Source organism: Mastomys coucha, unplaced genomic scaffold (assembly GCF_008632895.1).
Source record: "Mastomys coucha isolate ucsf_1 unplaced genomic scaffold, UCSF_Mcou_1 pScaffold20, whole genome shotgun sequence".
Lineage (NCBI taxonomy): Eukaryota > Metazoa > Chordata > Mammalia > Rodentia > Muridae > Mastomys > Mastomys coucha.
In genome coordinates, this window is record NW_022196903.1 from 41,718,918 (window position 1) to 41,743,814 (window position 24,897).

The 24,897-nt window shown below is 38.3% G+C and overlaps 1 protein-coding gene across 1 annotated transcript in view; it reads left to right on the forward strand.

The window, feature by feature from the left end:
- Cntnap2 (contactin associated protein 2) overlaps positions 1-24,897 on the forward strand; it is a 2,139,844-nt gene that overhangs the window by 1,771,993 nt on the left and 342,954 nt on the right. The window lies entirely within an intron of this gene.

Genomic DNA, 24,897 nt, shown 5'->3' on the forward strand with positions numbered 1-24,897 from the left:
AACTAGATCTTTTGTACTCTTAAAATCCAATGTAACTGTACTCCATTCCTTTCAGATAGACATCACATCAGCTATGAAAGGACAAAAACAGGGCTCCATGCTGCCACCCTCAGCATCCTGAAGAGTTCCATTAGACCAGTGGTCCTCAGCCTTCCTTCCTAATGCTGGGACTTTTAATACAGTTCCTCATGTTGTGGTGACCCCCAACCATAAAAATATTTCATTGATACTTTATAACTGTAATTTTGCTATTGCTATGAATCATAAGCTAAATATTTGCTATGCAGGATATTGGATATGCAGCCCACTGCCCAGGATTATTATGGGCCATTACTCAGGCCAAATCAGGACTCCTGGCTTCAGCACTGAAATGAATCTCAGGACTCTGTGTCATCAAGCAGAATTGGAGATTTTATTAAAGCTATTTTAATATGGGGTTAAGCCCAAGATGGGCATAGCAGGGAAACACTTAAGAAAGTGAAGCACATCCAAGAGCATGCATGTGGACTTCTTAGAGACAGAAAGTAAAACACACCCAAGTGTCAGTATGGGCTTCTTAAAAAAGAGTTGCTATCAGTTGTTTTCACATTAGCCATTTAAATCCTTTTGATGGTTCGGGTTGCATCTCAAAATATCATCAAGGAATATTTTGATAGTGATAGTTACTTCATTGGTGGTGGTGAAGGTTTTGGTTTTGTTGTTGTTGTTGTTTGTTTGTTTGTTTTACCATTTTTTCTCTCTTTGATATGTGAGATAAGTGAGGAAGCTCCAGAGATTCATTGGATGGTGTTATATTCTGACATGGCAAAACCAAGAGCCATTGGGGCAGGACAATGGTTTAGTACATGTCCTGTCTGTAATAGAGTGTTGGTAGGTGGGATTCTTAAAAAGTTGCAGGTTTACAGGTGGGAAGCAGGAAAGAATGAAAACAGCTGCTCACTGGGCTGCAGTTCTTGCTTCACTCTCAGCAGGAGGCTTCATGGATTCCTTTCTGAGGAACTTTTTATTCTTACATCCCCTTTCCCCTGCTCCTCAACCCTGTCTCAATAAGAACCACAAAATTACAATGGCTAATGATGTATAGCTTCTAAGAACCATTCCCAACAACTGGAACCTTTTGGTTCTTCACACATCAAAATGAGGTGAGGCAATCCAAAGTATCTAGAACCATGTTGACTTGTGACACTGCAGGGCAGGAAATGCTTGGAAAACAGACCATCTCCCAAGATCAAATCTCTGTCTGAGGTTATGAAACTCTTGTCGCTTCCCTACACTTAGATCAAACTTTCTCTTTAAAAGTAAGGGAAATGGAATCATACTAATGTGACTATTAAGAAAGACAGATGTGTTTGCTTTCAGGTTGTGTGACTTTTCCAGGAGACTTGAGCAAGCATATCCTATCCCAGATTGGAAACTAACAATAAGCCAAAGTCCAGCTTGGCAAACCAATGAATGAGTTTATTGAGGTTATTTAGAGGCAGAGGATGACATTACCGAATAGCACACCATTGTGTAGATAAAGACTCAGAACTAAACCTGGAGCTCTCCCTAGAACTTAATAGAAAGATTAACTGGCCATAGAGTCTCCTCTCCCCATTAACTGTTGCTGCATATCTATTCTTTCAGAGGGGCCTCGTAGCTCTTATAAGTTTTAGGAACTTCCCAAGATTTGTGAATTGTTTATTTTCTTAATCATATCAGCTTTATTTCTTTCCTGAGTGTTAGAGAGCCTTTCCTCAAGATTTTAATTCAGAAGGAATGTCTACACAGCTCATATTACCCACAAAAATCTCAATCATACTTTTTATAATTTCTAGTTCCTACTATTAAAATTTTATTATTTCAAACAGTCATTAGAAAATTAGAAATTGTGCCTTTTCGGGAAGTTTGAGATATCTTTTTAAACCATGCATTTCTTTTAAGGGACATTAATTTGAATGGGGCTTTGTCCTTCCATCTACTGTATTGGTAATTTGGCCTTTGTAATTATTCTAGTCAGGTAATGAGGAGCTCAACAGTGTAAACAAATGCACAACACAAAGTTCTGTGCTTAATATCAGTTATAACTTTCACTAAGGAGCTAGAAAAGCAGCCATAATAAAAATATTCTAATTAGTCTTTGAGGCATTATGTTACAGAAAATATGGGACATCGTTTCTTCTATAGAACTTGCTAATTGCCACCCAACAATAGTATGAATCTTCCTTGTTATGCTTATGGGAAATATATCCTCTGACTTGCAGCTGGGAATTTCTGGAGAAATAGAGGAAAGTTTATACGTTTATATGAACAGCCACACTTACATAACTGCTAAAATTAGAGTCCATAACAGTATTCTCTCCATACGCATATCCTAAAACACCTTGTAGTTAATGGAGATACTGACATCATTCTGCAATAGGTATTTTTACCTGTGGTTCAGGACAGCATCTTTATTGTATATTAATTACAATTTTAAACCTATAAATATAATGTCATGTACTGACTATAGTTTCAGGGACGATGAGTCCATATTTTAATTTTACCAAGGATAAATGTTTAGGGAAAATATTGAATAGGTAGTGCGATGGAGAGTATCTATCTGTTGGATAAGAAATTTTGGAGTTCCCTGGACTAAATGTAAAAATAAGATTAATTATTTGCAAATAAACTCCAAGGAATGATTGTTATGATTGGCAAATTATAAAGAATGTGATGAGGCATAAGAAGGTTATGTTCCAGGTATTGAAAATTACATTTATATCTAAGGCCTAGTGTCTTGATAATATAATATTTTTGCATTGGCAATGTCCAGAAGATGAACACTGAGGTGCCTGTATGTGATTTCTACCATTTATGTATGACAGGAAAACAATCCCATCCAAGTTCTAGCCCAGGGCCTTCCATTTGTCTGTTGCTTTTCAGCTGTTGAGACCAGCCCAATTAGCAAGTAGTGCTGATCCTTCTGGAGTTTTTGTTAATCCTCTTTGACCTCTCTAATTTAAATTATTCTGTGTCATCTACAAAGCTTTGACAGCTGGGCCTCAGTGAAATCAGAAACGAGAGTTGCAATTAGAGTCTCTTAATCATTGTGCATACTGTATGTTGCAAAGGGAAAATATTAGAATCTAATTAAAAGGTTGGGGAATTGTTAATGTGTTTAATATGATGTCATTATTTTTTTCTTTTGAAATACAGAGCTAAAGAAAAGTTTGATTATCTTCAAGAGTTGCAGTTGTCTCCAAGTGGGAATAATGACTATAAATAATGCAAAATTCAATGTCAACAATGCAATCTGCTTGAAGAATGCATCATTACACCAGAATGAAAGGATTAGGAATTCCTTAGATTTGATTTTAACTTGCCTTTCCTTTTCCTGGTTTGTGCCCTATTCTTTTATGTATACATTTACTTTGGTGATGATATTCTCTAGCAACATCTTTTTGCAGCAGACAACAAAGTTTGTTCTTTTAGTTTAATATAATAGATACTGCACATATTCATTTTATATGAAGCTCAAAGACTGAATAGTTTAGAACTACTACATGTGTTCAACTATAAAGAAAATTATGGGAATCATAAATCCAAAATTCACTTAGAGGACATTTTCCAAAAGGAAAACTGCTCCAGACAATCATTAAACATGAAGGCAATGATGTTGTTCTAGGCTCTTTTGTTTTTGTTTTTGTTTATTTTGTTTTTAATTCTTTGAGAATCTCAGCTACATTTTGTTCACATTTATCTCTAACTCCCCTCTTTACCTCCTGACATATCTCCCCAACTCCTTACTCCACCCCCACTATGTGTGTTCTTTTTTTTTTTTTTTAACTGAATAACTTACATAGACTCCAATTTGTGCTGGCCATATCATTCTGGGTGTTGGGTCCTCCACTGGAATAGTCAATTTATCAGGAACCACACTCTTAAGAAAACTGATTCTGCCTCCCTAAGAAGCCATCAATTAAGTAGGAAGATTGTTAATTCAAGGACAGCCTTGTGTCCATGCTGAGATCCTATTTGAGAACTGTTTGTATGTTTGTCTTTGATATATAGCAAGTTAATTAAATAATTTTTAAAAACAAGTATTCAGATGCTATATAGACTCACAAGGCCTATCCTTGTTATCACAAGGCTATCCTGCTTTTAACATTTGCTGTTAATCAATTATCTTATGTATCATGATATGTATATGTAAAAATGTCATATTAAAATGTATTTTCTTTGTTTGTTAATCAAAATTTAATAATGAAGAAAATTGGTTAACTTCTTAAAAAAAAAAAAAAAAAAAAAGAAGCCATCAATTATCCATAGCTCCTTGCTTAGAGATAAGGAGTCAAGAATCTTTTATTTCTCTATGCTAGAATGTTGACTAGATTAAGCATTTGGTGGCATCTATGGTTTCTGTGAATTCCATGAGTTCAGTGATCCTGTGCTGTCCAGAAGACTGTGCTTTTCCTACCTTTGGTTCTCACACAGTACTTCTTCCTTGTCTTCCACAGGGTCCCTTAGCTATGAGGAGGGGGAATGTGATATAAATATTCCATTTGTGACTGAGCATTCCATAAGCACTTATTTTCTGCATTTTCACCAGTTGTGAGTTTCTGCACTAACTACTACCTACAAATAAACTTATACATCTACAAGTAAATTTTCAGCTACAAATAAACTTCTACATCAACAAAAATAATCTACAAATAAACTTCTACCCATAAACTTCTTTGATGGTGTCTGAGATCTGTACTAAGCTATTGGAATAGAGATAGACATACATTTGGAGAGTAGTTTGAGTCTATACTAATTTAGCAGAATAATAATACTATTTCACCCCTGGAGACTGTAAGTTCCTCAACTATGAGTTCTTAGCCAGACTTTTACATCCAATCATGTGGATGTTTTTGCTTTTGTTTTTTTGATTTTGGGGGATTGAGCCTTAAATCTAATCAGAAAGCGGTTTTTCCATAATAGTCATGCCACTCTTGCACCATGGGCGTACCTTGTTTTCCAAATCATCATTACAGTTCACAGGGTTCACAACTGGATGAGACTATTGACTTTATTCTCTTTAGCAGTCTACATACCATGTTTCAGTACTATGAAAGCCAGATAACATAGCTTCCTGATCCGATTTCTCCATGTCCTGTGGCCACTGTGTATGGTATCTTCAGGGCCATGTCTTTCTTCGTGATTATACTTTAGAAGATTGCTTTTAACAAAGTAATCCTAAATTAGAAAATATTTACATCTGAACAGGGGAAATGACAATGTACAACTGTAAGTTTTCTAAAAGCAAATGATCTAAGAAAATGGAAGGGTTCAAGTTTAGGAAGAATTCTACCTGAAGTTTAGTCAAACTCCAGACAACATGAAGGCCCTGCTGGCCAAAATAAACTTAAGAGGTAACTCTGCAGTCCTTTCTCTAAGACAATAAGGACAGGGACGTGTTCACTATATCATCATAGCCTACATATGCTTTACAAATTGTATTTAGTAAAAGCATACATAATCATAGCATTTAGGTACATTTATGGTATACAACAAAAAGTAGAAATAGTATTTGCAATGGTTCATCCTGATTGTCAACTTGTTAAGCTTTACAATCACCTAGATAACAAACCTCTAGCCATGTGCATGAGGGCATTTCCAGAGCGATTTACCTGAGGTGGGAAGACCCAGCCTGAATGTGTGAGGCATCATCCCATGGGATGGAGTATCATACTGAGTAAAAAGGGAAAAGCAAATGAAGCAATGACATTCATCACTCTCTCCTTTCTGACTGCTGACAAATGCAATATAACCAGCAGGCTGTCTTACATTCCTGCCACTGCCATGCTCAAATTGTAAACCCAATAGTCCCTTCTTTCCATAATTTACTTTTATCAGATATTTTGACACATCAGTGGGAAACATAGCTAAAACAATATTTAATGGAACGTTAATAGCATCAACTAGAAGCTTGGATGGCAACATGCTCTGCCCGAGGTCAATAGTGTCACCCAAAGAGATAACCTGTATAACACATGCTGAGGCTGCTGGCTGGATGATGTATCTCTAAGCACTTTGTTGGCAGGGTGCTTTCCTATCATTTCTCTAGGCTAGACTTGGTCTCTGAAGTAAAGGAGTATTTTTATCCTTGATTTATTGACAAGGGGACTTAGGCAAAAGGGGCATTAATTGTCTCTTTCTAATATCATAGTAAAACTGCACTCCCTTGAGCTAAGTCGCTCCCCAGATCTTAGTTAGCTACTTAGGGCAGATCATTCAACACTTGCACGTCCCTAGGGTAACATTGCTGACTTTATTGTTGCAAGTCGACAAATCACCTCCCATCTGTCTGTGCTGACTATGTGACTACAGCAGCTTAGCCTCAGATGCTTCCCTAGGGGTCTGAAAGAATTAATGTAACTCCCTATGCATCTGACTTAACGTTAAGGAGGAGTTCGGGCAAAAGGAGTAACAGCCTCATAATGACAGTCTAGAATGTACAATACTTTGTACTTTCCTGCTGGTGTTCATATTCTGTCTCTGGAATCACTAACAGTTCATCTAAATCTTACCATAAAGTCTTAAAAAAAATCCACAGTGGCCACTGGGAAATTAATGTATAGAGATAAGAACCAAGTTAGCAGGGGCGAGTGATGCCTTAGACAAGCTTGGTACCTTCCATGAAGTTCAAAGTTACAACCTCTGTATTTGTATAGAGTCACATATGGTCATTAAGGAAAAGGCAAGAGACAGTGGGAGGGACCAGTCAGAGGAGGCTTCAGTGGAGGAGCCTAGTGGGGGTACTAGGAGAATTCACAGCCTCTGCTTCATCTGAAGAAATGCAGAAGAACAGCTGTACATCTGAGGAGGAGATACCCAAGAGATACATGCAGGGTCACACACAGCGTTTGATTCGCAGAACACCTCCAAAGGCAGTATCTGCATTTCTTCTGGATTTCAAAACAGCCCACAGATGAAGTGGAATATGAACTTTAACCAGAAGACATCCCCTGGGAAGCTGTTCTCTATTGCTGATGGAGGCTCCCCTTAAGATGATCACTTCAGTTATTCTGAGAAATTGCACCTCCACATGAAACTTAACCCTTAACCTGTTTTCCATACTGCATGATAAGTGCAAAGTTCATCATTACCATTTTTAAAAATTTTTATTTATTTTTGAACATTACATACATTAGTATTGTATTTACACCATTGTCCCTTCCTTCTCCACTTCTTCCCATGTTTTTCCCATTCCTCTTCAAACCCATGGCCTCCTGCTCTTAAATTATCTACATATGTCCATATCTACATACATATAAATACAACATGTTGAGTTCATCTGGCACTTCTCACCTACCTTATTGGGGCCAATAACCTATCAGGGAACTAATCCTTAGAATAGAGGCACTTCCTCTCTCAGCAACCATTAATTGCCTATAACTCTTCATCTAGGTCCAACACTTGTGAGATTTTCTACGTTCATTTTGGCATGTCAATTGGTATAATTATTTTTCAGGTCATGCCAAACATTGTGTTTTATAAAAAGATAATGAGAGAGAAGAATATGTTTGATGGATGTGTAGTCAGGTGTGTGGGAAGAGGGTGCCTCTGCAGGCCAATGCTGAGGCATCTTTTCTCCCTGAGGGTCTAGCCACATAAATGGTACAGTATAGAATGGAGGTTATTCAGGGCGTGGGGAAGGGAGTTGAAAAAGGCAGAGAAAGAGAGAGAGAGAGAGTAGAGGAGTAGAGGCTGGCCATGAGCACGCAGAGAGAGGGAAGAGGGAGATGGGGAAATGTGGGAAGCAGGAGCAAGAGGACAAAACAAGAGCAAGAAGGCAAGAAAGAGAGGAGGGGGCAAGCATCCCTTTATAGTAATTAGGCACACCTGGCAGTTGCCAGGTAACTGTGAGGCAGAACCTAGACAAAATGCCAACAACCATATTGTTGGCATTTCCTGGGTGCAGCTTCTCTGGCATATTAACTCACAGCAGACATCACTGTTTTTGTCTCTTATGATCTTACCCTGTCATCTTTAGCATTACTTGAACCTTAGGTGTGGATTGTATTGTAGATGTATCAGTTGGGGCTGGATATCCCATAACAATTGTTCTTTGAATTTTGACCAGTTGTAAATCTCAATAATAGTCTCTATCTATTCTTTAATAAGGTATGAGAACTAAATTTATCTTCTCGTCTATTGAATGTGTCCTAAGTCCAATTAGATAGCTATTACCCCAAGGATATAAGTGCAGCTGTTTGTACCTTTCATGATACTTTGCCATTCTATGAAGTGTAGTCTTTAATAGATAGATTTTATACCATGTTTGTAAGCATGTGATCCTTGTATTCCCATTTCTTTACTCCATTTATTGCCAACAGATTCATGGTTGCATAAGGTAGCCCAGTTACAGATGTTAGCCAAGTTCTATGCAACAGTGACAAATAAGAATGCAAAATCCTAATGCTTGTATGTTTTCCATTTATCATCCTTCCTGGTGATATAATCACCTAGGTACGAACATGGCAGGGACTCATACATTAGATGTACCTTCTATAGTACAGATATAATGTGACTAGCTACTTCAAGCTTCTGCCACCTTGATTTCCCCACAATTATGGACTGCAATCTGAAATTGTGGGCCAAATAAACCCTTTCCCTCTTGCTTTTCTTTGGTGGGTTATTTTATGGTAGCAACAGAAAGCAAATTAATATACTCTGACACCCATCACCCAGACTGTATCACAAATCATCCAAAATGATTCTCTCTGGGTGCAGAATCACAGAAAAGAAAACAATAATATACTTCTTACTTAATATGCTAGGAGGAAGCTCTAAGGCCAATCCTTAACATCTATAGATACTGGGTCTTATTTAGTCTTTGGGTTCTCTACTGAATTGTGACCTATAAAAAAAAAATCTCAACATTGGATGATGTGGAGGTCATGTTGTGGAGACAGGAAAGCTGTCATGATGACACTGTAGAGTGCTACACTTTTCTTTTAGTTATGTATTTATATCCCAAATGCTACTCCCCCTTCCAAAGTTCCTCCCCACATTCTGTCCCCCTTTCATCCTATGAGATTAAATTCTGAAGGTGAGTGCTGCACTTCTTATGGAGGGTACTTCTGGGACTGGTCATTTTAGTGTGTCCACTTGATTGAGCTATAGAATGCTTACACATTTGGTCATACATAAAGGTTGTGTGTTGATCTGTTTGTATCTTTAGATGTCAATAAAAGAGAGCTGACTCCTGTCTGAGTTACTTTCTCTTGCTGTGAAGAGATACCATGACTAAGAAAACTTATAGAAGAAAAACTTTATCAGGGCCTACAGTTTCCGAGGGTGAGTCCCTGACCATCTGGACAGGGAACAGGTAACAGGCAGATGAGGCACTGGAGCAGTAGCTGAGAGTTCATATCTTGAGACACAACCACCACTCAGAGAAAACTAACTGGAAATGGCATGGCTTTTCAAACCTCAAAGCCCATGCCCAATGACAACCTCCTCCAATAAATCCATACTTTGTAAAACTTCCCAAATCATTTTACCAACTGAGACCAAAAATTCAAATATATGAGCCCATGGGGGCCCTTCTCACACAAAACATCACAACTCTGTTGTTTTGCATTTATTTGGGCCTTTCCTAAATCAGCATTTCCTCCATAACAAATTTTTTAAACTCAAATTTATCTGAATTCACGTGAACTCTTGTAACCAGAATCTTTATGACACAACCTGCTGTTTCTTTGCTATTATGATAAACTTAATGTCTTACTTCTAGGTCAGTAATAAAAATTTACATAATTATCATGCAGTTTGTTAAGCTCTAGGCCTAACACCCAGTGTCCCATCTCTTATACAATCTAGGTTGATGCATAAATATAATTTTATGACTTAAAAATGTTAGGAAAAGAAGAAAATAAAAATTAATATATCCTCAGAGGTCTAAAAATCATTATAATTAATGCAAAGATTTGTGCAAAGATTTAATCTTGGAACTTTGCTGCCAAAGCCTTTCCATATCTTTGTGTTAGCTATGAAGTATAATATAGTCCGTATAGAATATAGTCCATATAGCATGACCTTCATGTCAACTCATAGTCTAATGGCTGAACCCATCCTGCCAGACCTACCAACTGCTTTACTGCAAACCCACTGCCAATCACTCTGACGCTCCTCAATGCACTGGGCATATTTCATGCATATGACCCTCTCCTAACTTTCCTCTGTAACTTGAAATTCTCCTCCAGTTTAAGAATCTTGAATACCTTTTTAATGTGTTCCTTTGCCTCCCAATGTCCAAGTAAACTCCATTCTTTCTTCTTCATTAAAGTTTCCACTATGACTTATTCATTTTTTTATTAGAGAACTTTCTCACTATAACACTTCCTCTTCCCCTCCCCAAATGTGAACTTCTACAAAGTGACATAGGTCATCTCATAGGAAAGACAAGTGTTTAACATACTCTTCCACATACTTGATACCCATTAAATATATCTTGACTTATAGTTATATAGGAGCTTTAGAATATTTTCCATGATTTCATTTGTGCCCATAATAACCTCATTAAGTAGAATAAATAAGCATTTGTGATTGGTTCTATCAGAACAAATAAAGCAAGGGCATAGAAAAAGACAGAGATAAAAGAACATATTGATGGTAGATGAGTAATAATAGTCAGATGGTAGATAGATAGATAGATAGATAGATAGATAGATAGATAGATAGATAGATAGAGAGAGAGAGAGAAAGAGAGAAAGAGAGAGAGAGATAGGTAGGTGGATAGACAGATAGATAAATAAAAAAGATTTACTAGGAGAATTGGCTCACCTGTTTATACTTAGTTCACCAAGTCACATGCCAGTCTCCCAAAATAACACGTTATCAAATATCCCTTTCTGAATACCTCCTAGTCTGGTCAAAGTGACACCAAAGAGGAGACCATGATTTGCCTTATGCTGTGGGCCTGTCAGTGGCTGACCCAGGACTATTCTATGTGTTTCCCAATCACAGGGTCATGCTCTTCACTGTCATTTTGTCATATTCATCAAAGAGCAGAGACATGACAAAGAAAGAAAGATGCATGGGGCCACAATTGACAGGCTGCAGTTTCAGCAGCTCACATGCACACACACATTCAGCAGTCACTTGAGTGCGTTTGCTGTCTCGTGCATCTTTAAGAGTTTCCAAAATGACAAAGCAATGGAATAGAGGCGGGAAGATGGCTTTCATTTCTGACATGTTTCCTCAAAACCCAATTCAAAACATTTTTCCTGTAGTGGCTGCCTCCTGAGTCACTAAGCAGAGACTTCATTAGGAAGAATTGTCTGTTCTTTCCACCAAAGCAACTTTGTTCCTTAGGCATAAACAGAGTGATCGCTTCACTCTCTAAATTGGCCAGAGAGCCAGCCTTGTATGAATAAGGCCTTCTTAGCTTTGGCTTCAGACATTGGCTCTTCCTCTTGAGATTTTTACCTACTTAAAATTCACTTGTTGCTCCTTAAATTCACATGTAGCTTCAGGCAAATGTTTGAATTTCAAAAATGAAACAGTGCCCAAAATAAGCTCAGGGAAAAAAAAAAAGTCAAATAAGTAGAAAATCTTCTAAAACAAGAAAAAGCATGAGAGTGATCACATTTTAACTTTATGTGCTCATTTAAAAAATAATATATGTGCCACATAAGCCACCAACCATGGGGAGGCTCATCTGAAAAGTCCTAAAGAAAAAGGAGAAAATTACCCCTTCTGCAACTCTGTTATACAGCACTGCCATCCCAGAACCCCAACCTTAGATATCTATAACCTGACCTCAGATATGCATAGCCTGACTTCAGATATGCAGAACCCCGACACTGGATGTCCAGAAACTAGCTCAGACTTATAGGATTCACACTCAGACATGTAGGAGCTACCCTCAAATATACAAAAGCCAACTGTGGCTGCTCAGGGACCACCCTCAGGTGTTAATACCTTTGGAATAGACCCCTGCTTCAGTATTTCCTAGCTCTCTAGGTAATTCTAACCTGTAGACAGAATTAAGAGATCTACATGAATAATATTCAGAACCTGTTCAAATAGGTTTTAACCACAAGCCTTTCTGTCTACAAACCCTACTTATCCTATCCCTTTCATACTACAGACATAGCAACATTCAAATCAAGTCTTACTGGCTTATAAGATGCAATCCATATGTATATGTATCTAACTAGAAAATTGAACTTTGGCCAAGGAACATGACCATAAACACAAATAATAAAATCTTCCTGGCCCCCAAGAAGTCTAGCTTCTTTGTGTACAGAATATGGAGATGGAAATGGGGCCAACACTTGATGGAAGATAGAAGGCATGAACTTTTAAAAATGGATAATTTCACCACTTGCTCACCATTTTGACCTTTCTTGACAATGCTTCTATGTAACATGATTACTCATAAATTGTGTGTGTGTATTTATATGAGTGTATTTGTATGTATATGTATTATGCATGTGTGTATTTGTGTGTATGTGTGTGTGTGTATGTGTAAGAGAGAGGGGGAGACAGAAATATGTTTATAAAAGTTCAGAAGAAACTAGAAAAAGGACCCAAGGAGCTGAAGGGTTTGCAGTCCCTTAGGACAAACAACAATATGAACTAACTAGTACCCTCAGAGCTCCCAGGGACTAAACCACCAACCAAAGAGCACACAAGGTGGGACTCATGGCTCCAGCAGCATATGTATAGCAGAGGATGACCTAATTGGTCATCAATGGGAGGAGAGGCCCTTGGTCCTGTGAAGGTTCTATGCCCCAGTGTAGGGGAATGCCAGGGCCAGGAAGCCAGAGAGGGTGGGTTGGTGAGCAGGGGGAGTTGGGAGGGAACAGAGATTTTTTTTTCCAGAGGGGAAATCAGGAAAGGAGATATCAATTGAAATGTAAACAAAGAAAATATCTAATAAATTTTTTTTAAAGTTCAGTATGTAATTCCCTCTACTCCACTTTTTACCGTGACTTCTAATCCCAGTTATCAAATGTACAGTATAAATGAATAGAAATAATTCACTCTTAAGGAAAAGTGGCTCCTCTGAGAACCTAGTGTGACTCTACTACCCTGTTTTTCTGACTAAATACCTGTCATAAAACAACACTGATGCTACCGTAACCATCCATTAGTTGGAAGAGGCATTTGCACTTATTTGATACTGTGATATATCAGGTATATCAGCTCTCTGCAAATCTAGTCAATCAAAAGGAAGATTTGATTTTTTTTTAAAAAAGGAAAAGGCTTTTTGCAAAGAAATTGAGCTTACAAGTGCAGTTAAGAAAAACATCTGCTGTCATTTAACAGAGGATCCCCAACCCTGAAACTGAAGGGTTGACCCCTCTGTGTACATAGAAGTGGCTAGATAGCAAGAAACACTGAGCTTTGCGGAAACCTTGTGCTGATTCTTTTCTGTTGCTGTGATAAAATGCTTTGACAAAGAACAACTTTGGGGAGGGTGTAGTTTGGCTTACAGCTCCGGAGGGAGACAGCCCGTCATGGTGGAGAAAGCACAGAAGCAGGAAAAGGAGCATGGAGCATCCAAATATCAAAAGCAGAGTAGAGAACAGAAGTGGAGCCAGACTGCAAAGCCTCATACCTCACCCTAAGTAATGCCCTTCCTCCAGCAAGGCCCCAGCTTCTGAAGGTTCCTCAGCCTTCCAAGTACTATCAGCTGGAGACCAACTCTTCAGACATGGGGATATTTTATATTTAAACCACAAGCATCACCTATAAAGTCACAAAAAGCTACGGTGAGCATCTATACGCCAGTTAGATCAGAGAGAGAGAAGCAAGAACAGAGAACACTGCCATCATGCTCAAGAGTCATCTAAGACTGTAGTTTGCAGTTGTTAGTAATATGGAAGACATAGAGGATAAAGCCTCTTACCCAGGTCAAATATTCTCTCTGGTAACTCCTACCTTCTTCTTCTCCCCCTTTCCATCACTCCCCACCATCTTCTCTGTCTTTCTTCTTCTCTCGTATTTAATTACAATTTTTCAAAGTCCAGGTAAAGCCATAATCAAGCCTAGACTGTGAACAATAAGAATTCAGCCTGTTGGGGTGGAATATAATTAGTTCAGTTTCATGTAGTTCCAAATCATCACAAGGTTCAAACAGTCATACTTACATCTATCTGCAAGCCTCTACTGAGTACTCAATTTTCAGCAAGTTTATGGTTCTTACCAAGGTTAAAAAGGTAGAACCAGAAACAACCTGTGTTATTAAATATATACAGCTACTAATGTGAAATGTCTCCAGTAGCCACAATCAGGAGCACAGACATAAGATAGTATTGCCAGAAGCTGTAAGGGACTTGAGTGGTGGGGACTGAGGATATCTCAGGATCTCCCTTTGGTTTCTAGTTTCTTACATGGCTGCCTTTCACTGTCCTGGGAGAGTAATCCCACTCTGGTTCTGCAAATGTCTGTTATCTCCCCTAAAGGAATCATGGTCCTTGCCTGCATTCTGCTTCTGCTAACTTGGATCTACCATCCAATCTCCAAGTTTGCTCTTTCTTTAATACCTACTTTTAGCTATTTAGCCAGACTTACTCCTTCCCACTTTTCCTGGGCATAGAGCATATTGCCTCTTAGATGTGTATTTCCCGTGCTATACCCAGCTGCTGCTCTCTTAATCCTACCTGGAAGCTGTTTATCTTGTCCTGTTTGCAGTGCCCTCAATATGATTGTGTAAATACATAGCTTTTTCTCCCAAACTGACAGCTATGGTCAGTATATTTTAAAACCAGCCTTTACATTCTAGAATGGAATGCAGGAGGCAAAAAGTGAATTTCAACCAAGAATCATCTTGAATATGTTACAGTTTCCTATCCAGTCTGCTAGAGACCTTGGTCTGCAGAACATTGCTGATCATGTATCACACAAATGTTCCATAAAGTGTTATTGAGAATAATGTGCAAATTTAAACACTCTCTAGATAATTGTAAATATCTGCACCGAGGCAGCCGTTCACCTGCTAAAAGCATCTATTTACAGTGTGACATTATGTGTCTGTCATTTTGATGTGATACATATTCCATCAGCCTGATACACTGCCACCTCTCAGTGAGTCTCAGTGTCACTAACTCAGAATTAAATGTGTTGCTAAATCAGCTTACAGTCCTTACAAAGCACAAAAGGCCTGTTTGACAATTACCCCCACGCAGGCAAATAGTCAACACACCTCTGATTCCCGTATTATTACCCGTTAAAAGACCATGTACTGGGATAATGAATGTAACAAAGACATTGATTTTTACAAGACTGCCCAAGAAGCAAACACATGTACTCCATGCAGGAAGCCTACAGGGAGCCTCCCCATTTGCTGCTGTGCCTTCAGTCTGTAGGAGCTGCTCCTTACAAGGCTCTAGCTTTCACCTGTCAAGCAGAGCTTTGATTACTGATTTTAAAAAGCATTCGTTGTTTGCTGGCTTCTCTACAATGCTAACAGGTGTCTTAGGAAGGAAATTTTTCTTGTAATTGAAAGGCCAGCTTGAACCCTGTTTCTGTGTCTTTCCCTGTCTTTCCCTTTCTTCCTGCTTAATTGCTGGTTACATGAAGAGGCAGACACCTGGCCTGAGCCAGAATGTGCTTAGGGAAGTCCCAAATGTTGCTTTGTTTGTCTCCTAGTGACACTGAGACTGTTGTGCTAATTGACTTTTTCTACCCAAAGATTCTTATGCAACCTTCTTCATCAGTGTCCTTTGGACTAAGCCAAATACTTATCCCACTGTTGATTTTCTAAATATTTCCAGAACCCTTCTCATCCCTTTACCCTACTTTCCTCCATTGCCTCTGGTTGTTCAAAAGGATACATGTGAATATTCAGTGCTGAGGTTGACTCTGTAGTCAGAAGGCTATTTTTCATGTCCAAAGGGATTCAAAATGGGTTTCACTTGAATATGCAACACATGAAAATGGCCCATAGTAAGTCAGTATTTTTAAAAAGTTAGTCCTGTATTCCAAGACATTAGGAAGTGGAAGCAGGTAGACTAGAAGTTCAAGGTCATCTGTATAACTCAGTGAGGTCAGAGCCAGCCAGCCTAGGTTACATGAGATTTAAAACAAATTTTTTTTTAAAGGCTGTGGAAATGCGTGAGGCCAGGGAGCCATGGAATGGGAGAAACAGGCCCAGAGCAATAGTGAGGTCTAGGTGTGTCCAAACCCCAGAAGGCAGAAATAGTTCAGCATGTAAAACTTTTCCCTCATAAAAATGGGGCTCTGCATTTGCATTGCAGGCACAACTTACTTGTAGTCCTAATAGCAGCATAGAACATGGAGACAGGCAGATCCTTGTAAGTGTTAGGTCATTTACCCTAGCCTACATGATAATGTTCCAGGCCAAAGAGAGATTCTGTCTCAAACGAAATGTGGAAGGTGCTTGAAGACTGACACCAGACTGTCCTTTGACTCGCACATGTATGCTGTGTACATGTATACTCACATTCACACATGCACTTCACACATACCCACACCAACACACACAGTCACACACTCACACATACACACACACCATAAAAATATACACACAACAAAATTTAAGTTTTCAATCAATGAAAAACATAAGGAGATTCAACAGTAAAATGAAAAGATTGTAAGATCATGTAATTGAGCCCAACTAACTAGCGACGGTTATGTCATGCTATAATTTCTTTCTTAAACTTCGGTATTTCCCTCCAGAGTAGCCATGGCTTCTAACCTTGACTTAACAGTGCTCCAGAAAATGTGGCTGTGTTTACAATGTGCCTCTAACAAGATAATCCTTTCAGTCTGGTAGGCATCCTCATATCTAAGTGTCTGATGTAAGACCAGTCTCATACTAACAGCAGACACCATTGTTTTAGTTTGTTGGAATCCAGGATGCACCGGAGCAGATTCTCGAAGGAAGTCCTAGCTGATAAGTTCCCAGCAGTAAGGCCTGATTTCTGTGCAGTGGTCATATGACATACTGTTCAATTCCAATGAGCAAGGAGTGGGGACATCTGGAAAATGAGTCCTAGAGGGGGGAGCTGGCTATCTCTAGGGAAGGTCACTCTAGGAGATGACTGTACAGGGAAGATTTCTGGTCCACTTATCTTGAGGAAATCAGAAGAGATAAAGAAATGACTGAGTCTGCTCCTGGTATGTATAAATCCTGCTGACGAATGGATCTAAAATAGAGTTTAATTACCAGAACTCACTCACAACACTGTAGGCAGGGAAACTTAGCTCCAGTGTTCCTGATTATAAAAAGTGGAATAATAGTTATCTTTGTCAATAAGGGACACTATAATAAAACACTATGGACCATAAACAAGAGAAATTTGTTTCTTATAGCTCTGAAGACCAAAAGTTAGACAACTGAGGGTCATTGTGTTTGGTTCTGAGGAAAGCTCTTTTCTGAGTTGCAAATGGGCTGACTCTTGTTGCATCTTCACATGGCAAAAAGCCAGACAGGTCTCTGAGACCTCCATAAAGATGTACTTATCCCTCCCCATGGCCTATTCGCCCCTCAGAGGCCTCACTTCATGATGTCATACCATCAGGGATTAGGATTTCAAACTGAAAATGAGGAAAACCCAAGGAGAAATGCCTACAAGTAGTCAACATTTATCAAGTGTCCACCATGGCACTCTGGTGAGTAGCTTGCAGACTGAAGATTTACTCTTCTGGCTCAGAGCACTCCCCAGTGCATTAGGTCCCATTCTCATCAGCATCTCACAGACACAGAAAACAAAGCCTCAGAGAACTTAAGCCATATCCTCAAAGGTGTACAGCAATTGGTAAGGCAAGGATAATGTATGCAAACAAAGCGTCTCCAGAGTATCTTCTGTGACCACTAGGCAAAAGGGTCTGATAGCCCTTTCCTTGAATGTATGACCATCAATGTCACAGTGCCAGGAAAAGTTTGTACATAAAACTTCCCTTTCTAAATTACTCCATAAGAATATTGGTTTTGCATGATTCAAAATTATTCACAAAGGTACAGAAATATTATTTTTAATTGTTAAGGTTATTTCTCATATATATTCTTATATATTTTTCAGCAGTTTTCCATCAAGCAGGTGCCATGATTGTAATTATGGGATATACAGATTGTAATTATGGGACACTGAGACTCTGAGCCCCAGGGCAAGCAAGTAACACATACCAAAGCCCATGATCATTCATTGTGTGGTACTGTAGTAGAGGATCAAACAGGACTATAAGAAATGTCATCCTATATTCATTCTATCCAGAAATGATTAATAGCTTTATAAAATTTATGAAGAGTGAGTAGTTGGTAAATTCTTTTTTGATAGTCACTTGGGTTTCTATAGCTTATTCATTTTGAAGCCACCAGGAAAGTCATCCTTACCCAGTGAACATCAGACTTCTGTGGATGCCATCATTTTGTTCCATTCATAATAAAATGTCATCATAGAATAATATGGCTTACTTTTATACATGTACCAATGGAATAACATGGGACCAATTTTATGGAAAATATAAAGAACCAATACATCTGGGGAAACAGCTCAGTAGGTAGAACACTTGTCTTGAAAGCAGAGAACCTGAGTTCCATCCCGAGAACCCATGTTTTAAAAAGCTAAGTATGGTGATATGCATGTAGAACCCCAGCCCTAGGGATACAGAGTCAGAGAGATTCCTTCTGCTTGCTAGCCAGATCAGCCTAATTGATGAGTTCAAGACAATAGGAGACTCTGTCTCTCAAAAAGGTCGACAATGGGGGCTGGCGAGATGGCTCAGCGGGTAAGAGCACTGACTGCTCTTCCAAAGGTCCCAAGTTTAAATCCCAGCAACCACATGGTGGCTCACAACCACCCATAATGAAATCTGACACCTCCTCTGGTGTGTCTGAAGACAGCAACAGTGTACTTACATATAATAATAAAAAGGTCGACAATGCCTGAAAAACAAAACCCAAACTTTCCCCCAGGCCTTCACACACACACACATGTGCTTACACATACATAAACATACATATGTGGCACACATGCTTACATATTCATACATGTATACATATATACATATGTTTTTACATATAAACATGCATACATGTGTATACAGATACACATAAAATAACAAAGAATAGTCATCATATTATATTTGTTTAGTAAATAAAGTAGTTAATTCTCCACTGAGAGCTTTTGAATGCTGTTAAAATAAATATGAATCTCAGACCTGCAAATTTATGAAATACTTTATTGGATATTTTTATTGCCGCAGGGCTGAGTACAAGATATAGCATTATTTCAGGATTGTTTCCTTACCTAATTGATTGTCTCAGACCTAATATTTAATACTTCAAGCTGACTGTTCTCACAAGGGTTACTTGATTCTCCTAGAGTAAAGAAGGAAAGGCCTTCCTCACTAATGTCAGGCTCTCTATTGCTCCCTAATGTACACACTTTGCTGCTACTGTTCATGTAGTCTGTAGTAAAATTTCCTTTTCTGTTCCTGGTAGTATATTACTGGTAAGCCTAAAGTGTGAAGTATTAAATAGATTTCTGAATTGGTCTTTATGCCACCTCCCTGTAGCTCTGTGGTTTGTGACATTTCTTGACTTGTAAGTTCTTCCACTAGAGCTGCACATAATCTGACTATTTTGTTAAGACCTTGAAAGAGACATACCTATGAGCCCGGAAGTTGTCACTGTCACTTCTCACACCTATAGGGTGTGTGGGAAACAAATACGTGAAACTAGAGTTATATAGTGAACTACATTTTTAGTGTTTCCACACCCATCTGTTGAAAATACACGACTCTCTTCATATGGACCACAGAGACAAAACACTTTGCTGGTCTGAGAAGAAAATATTATCACTCTCACTGAGCTAAGGAAGACCAAGAAAAGTTGTGAGACACAGTATGTCTCAGTAAAATATTGAGTATGTATGGGCTGTGTAGTTGAAGACATCATCCCTTCACAAGGCTCAGGTGAAACCATTGTTTTAGGCTGTCATGATCCTTAAAGATGCTAAGGGCAAAGACATAGGACTTAAGTGGGAGATCAAAGACATTTTATTTTAGTTGGACAGAAACATCAGGCATAATAAGTTCAAGTGACAATAAGAGAAAGGGCTTGATTAAACTAAAATTTACATTGTCTAAAATATGCATGACTTGGATGTCATTGATATAAAGTACAAAAATATGTGCCATGAAATAGACTGTGAAAAAGGACACTTGTCTTCTGGATGACCTGAAACAAGAAGCCAGGTGTCATCTTGTTCTTCAATTAGGGATATATGAGTCATGTGTCAAGCAGCCCAAATGTTTTACCATTCTATACATGCACATGTTCACAAGTGACTGAAACTCAGTATTAATTTTGGGATTACAAATACATTTTAGCAAGTAAATGTGTGGAATGGAATCCACAAATAATGACAACTAGCTGTCACATTTTTAAACAAAATGAAAGCCACAAGGCAGATTGGGATCCTTGGTAGACAGCAATAGCTTCAGTTAACTCCTGCTGTGAACTCAGCACCCAACATTTAACACTCCACTGACCAAGAGCATGGACAGCTCAAGAGACAGAGCCCTGTCCTGCCTCCTCCAAACCTGTAAGATTTTGTTTTCTCCATATGTACCTTTGGTAAATGTTTATTATAAAGTGGTGAATGGAGCTGAGAATATAGCTCAGTTGGTAGATTGCTTTCCTAGCATAAGTTGGCACTAGGTTAGATCCCCAGCACCTTGCATAAACTGGATGAAATTGCATACGCCTGTAATTTCAACAGTTAGGACACAGACTCGTGAGGATCAATTCAAGGCCATCCCTCTACCTGAGTTGGGAACCACCTTGACGTACTTGAAACATTGTCAGAAAGAAGGAAAGAGAGATAATATACATGATTACCTTCATAGAGACAATTTAAATCAAGCCCTATGTCAAGCTAATAAGAGACAAAGAGAGAGATTACCACCTCCACATCTTCTGCCATCCCTGTTTGAACCATCTGAAGGGAGAAGATATCACTTTATTTCCCTCACATACCTCCCTCCTTCTTTCCATCATCCCTTCCCTTTCGTTCTTCCCTTGTTCTTATCCTTCTCCCTCCCTGCTTTTTTCTTCCCTTCTTCATTCCCCCTCTTTTGCTTCTTCCTCCCTATGTTCTTCTCCACCCTTCTTCTCTCCACTGCTCTCTTCCATTCCTTCTCAGCTCTCCTTTCCTTTTTCTTTTTCACTCTTCATTCCTTTCTTCCTTTTTCTTTTAATCTCAAAAATTCCATTAAGATAAAAAAAATCACAAAAGTCACTAGAGCCGCTGGCATAATGATATATATTGATGTTATGACAGCTCCTAAGTATGATTGAGGGGGAGGTTTTAATTGTGCATGTGAAGGAGAGAATAACTAGAAACATCTGAAAAGTTCAAAGTCTGAAAGAGTTCAGGGTAGAAAGAAGAAATCGTAGATTGAACATGGCCAGCAGACTGGACTTAGCCATGAGAGGAGGAGGGGCTAGGGGCAGGGGTCAAGGGAAAGAGAAAGAGACAACCCCAAGAGAGAGCAATCCAATGGAGGAAGCTAAAAGAGAGTTCCATGGCTGAAATGGCAGAGTTATATTGGAATGAGAAGCTGGGGAAGAGAAGCCCATGAGTTGAAGAAGTTTGGAGTAGAGATAGGGTGAAAGAGCCACAGGAAATTGTGATACTGAGGAAAACTGGAGTCCAGCATGTGTTTTGGGATGTTACTAGGCACTATGGATAGTCATTTGCCCCTTCTGACAGTGATGAGGATGGCTCCTTTAATAGAAGGAATGGGCCAGAATTTTACAGGAGTGGGGTTACTTTGGACCTGATTGTAATAACAATAAAAGACTTAAGTTCTATTTCATTCTAGATGCTAACATAAATTACAATAAAGACTTCAATGTTTAATAACACACTGAAAAGGCAGGGTAAAAACAATAAAAGATTTTTCTGATCTGTAGGTGCCAGGAGTGATAAGACCCTGATGACATATGCGTAGTGAGACACCGGTGACATCACACTTCAAGTTTTCATTAAAAAAATCAGTAAACTAAAATAGAAAACTGGAAAAATGTTTACATATACTGAAATGAAAGTCAAATATGCTACATAGTTTTTAAAAACTTAAGACTTATAACAAAAAATGAAAAGTAATGAAAAATAAGTTCACAATAGAGGATACAATATTTTTCAAGAAATGGGTAAAAATGTATTAAGTCCTTTCCTATCAGATACAGACACAAAATGATAACATTTTATTTGTTTTGCTTTTGTTGATAAACACAAAAAGAGAGAGTTATTTCTGAGAACTTCGCAAGACAAAACAATGATCTTTAAAATGTTTCCCTTCTAAAACACTTCTAAACATCCCTGGCCGAGGAGGTGACTGTTTTTAAAGCATCTGCCATGCAAGTGTGATGGGGAGAGTTCAGATCCCCATGCATGTGTAAAATCACCTGAAATACTGGTGCTCTGAAGGCAGACAGGAGGGACACCCAAAGCAAGCTGGCTAGTGAGACCAGTCATCTTAGCAAGCTCTGGGTCCAGGGGAGAGACCCTACCTCAGTGAATAAGATGAAGAGTGATTAAGGGAGACTCCAGATGCCAACCTCAGGCTTACACATGCACATGTATGTATTTACATGCATATATAATGTGTGCTAACTTGTATCACAATGTATAGCATATCTACACATTAAATAGATGGTTAGGTAGGTAGGTAGATGATAGATAGGTAGATAGATAGATAGATAGATAGATAGATAGATAGATAGATAGATAGATAGATAGATAATATCACTAGAAAATGTTGGCAAGATATAAATAAGATACCTACCATATTGTATATCTTTAAGTTATTAGATATAAAATGTAAAAAGTATAAATAAATGATTTTTATTTACCCCAAAGAAATTAGTTGAAAACATTTAAGTCTAGCCATATAATATTATTCTCTAAAAATCAATTTTTTAAAAATGTTTTGAAGATTCTTAGCATAAAATCATAATAGTATAATTCTAATGGTAAAGGTGATATACTATCAGATTTATGCCTATGTATCTTTACCTATTTAAGTATAAACAAAAACACAAATAATCATATAGAAATATTGAAACGTAAGCTGATTATTTTTGCCATTAATTTTATGAGAAGTCTGTAATTTCTTTATTTTGCAAATATTATATTATATATATTACTTACATATTTAAAAATGTTAACCATAACTATTTCTTTTCTTCTAAAGTGCTATTTGACATTTTCAATGCAATAAGTTCTAAGTTTCTCAAGACAATGACTTGATTATTTATCGTTATATAATAGATCACTGTCTTATAAATTTTAAGTATCTTTCTAGTCACACTGTCCTTCTGCTAATCTCGATGGAAGGAGAAAGACCACAGGCCCAAATCATCATGGCCAAATTAATCAAAGCAAGCAATTAATTAAAACAAGCTTTTCTCACTTGTGTACATGGGCTGCCTCCCCTAAGGCTGGATTCCAGAGGTCAGCATTGGATGTGAGGAGAGCTTTGTAGCTAGGGAATAAGGGACTTGTGAAATGAAGGACTTGGTGAGCCAAATAGGCAGGGTTACAGGAGCAGAAAATAAGCATAAAAAGTTAGGCTAGGGACCTCCTGACAAAATGGCATAGCTAATTGCTTGGTGGGCATAACAACAGGTAGTTATAACAAGGTAACCATAGCAACCTTTTAAAATAAAGGTATGGTTTCAAGATGGTTATAAACAACTTTTTGAAACAAAGACATGATTGCCATTCCTGAAACAGACAATACTGAACCATTTGCAGTTAATGTTGCAAGTCCGGGCACAGCCCAATCCTTGATAAACAAAGGTTTAATCATAGATAGGAATGAACCTAGTTTATCTTTAAGATGGCTTTTAAGCCTAAAATGGAGGTAGGGTGGTTCATTGCTCCAAACCCTGTCCTGTCCTCAGCCATGCCTGGGCCTATGCAAAGCCAAAAGCCCTTCCTAGTTTTGTCAAAACTTAAACTTGTTTTCTGGATTTTTGTTTATGGCATGATGGATAAATATTTTTACTGCACTTCATATGCCTTGGCTAAAGATAGATGACAGAGAAAGGGGACTGATTAAATTACCAATAAATAAAGGAGGCAACCTGGGACATTTTTTGCCTTTATTATTACTTTTTATAACCATTATGCTTGTGAATTATTTATGGTGTTGCTGTAAAGAATATTTTAAGTTAGAACTCAGGTCTTGCTTGTTTTGTTGATATCACTCAAACTCTGTAATTACGTTGGAATTACAGAACATACAACAGTAGAGTTTATGGGTTGTCAGATAATAATGATAATGACTCTGAATTTTCTTTTAAAATCATGAAAGCTGAAATCTCAGCCAACGAAGGCATTTTTTTTTTCCTGCTGCTTTGTGGTGCTTCCCTGGTGCAAGGTGGGTGATGGGAAAGGCTGAGCCAGGAGCCAGGAAGGCTAGACATGAGCCTTTAATGCCTCATCTTATTAGCTCGGAGAATGGAGATCATTTCTCTGAAGCAGAATCTTCTTGTCTATTAAGGAGTCCAGGAGGTATGCACCTAAGTCATCAGCTTTAATCTCAAAATGGGGCTGCACTGTATTGTGCTAAAAGAATTCATCAGTACAACTGTTCTCATAGGCAACATTTATAAAGTGGTAAGTAAAGAGCTTAGAATTTTATTCTAAGAAGAAATCTGAGCACTGCTGTCCTAAGTTGCTTGTGAATGCTGAACATGTCAGTTTTAGTGAACTCTCAAAACTTTAGACAAATTAACACTCCCTAACTTCTAGAGTGGGAAGGCGAACACTTTTGTTTCAAGAGTTGGACAAGGATCTGCCCAAGCACTTAATGGTTAACACTATAGGACTATGTTTATGATTTTCTTAATAAATATATTTCTCTCTCTCTCTCTCTCTCTCTCTCTCTCTCTCT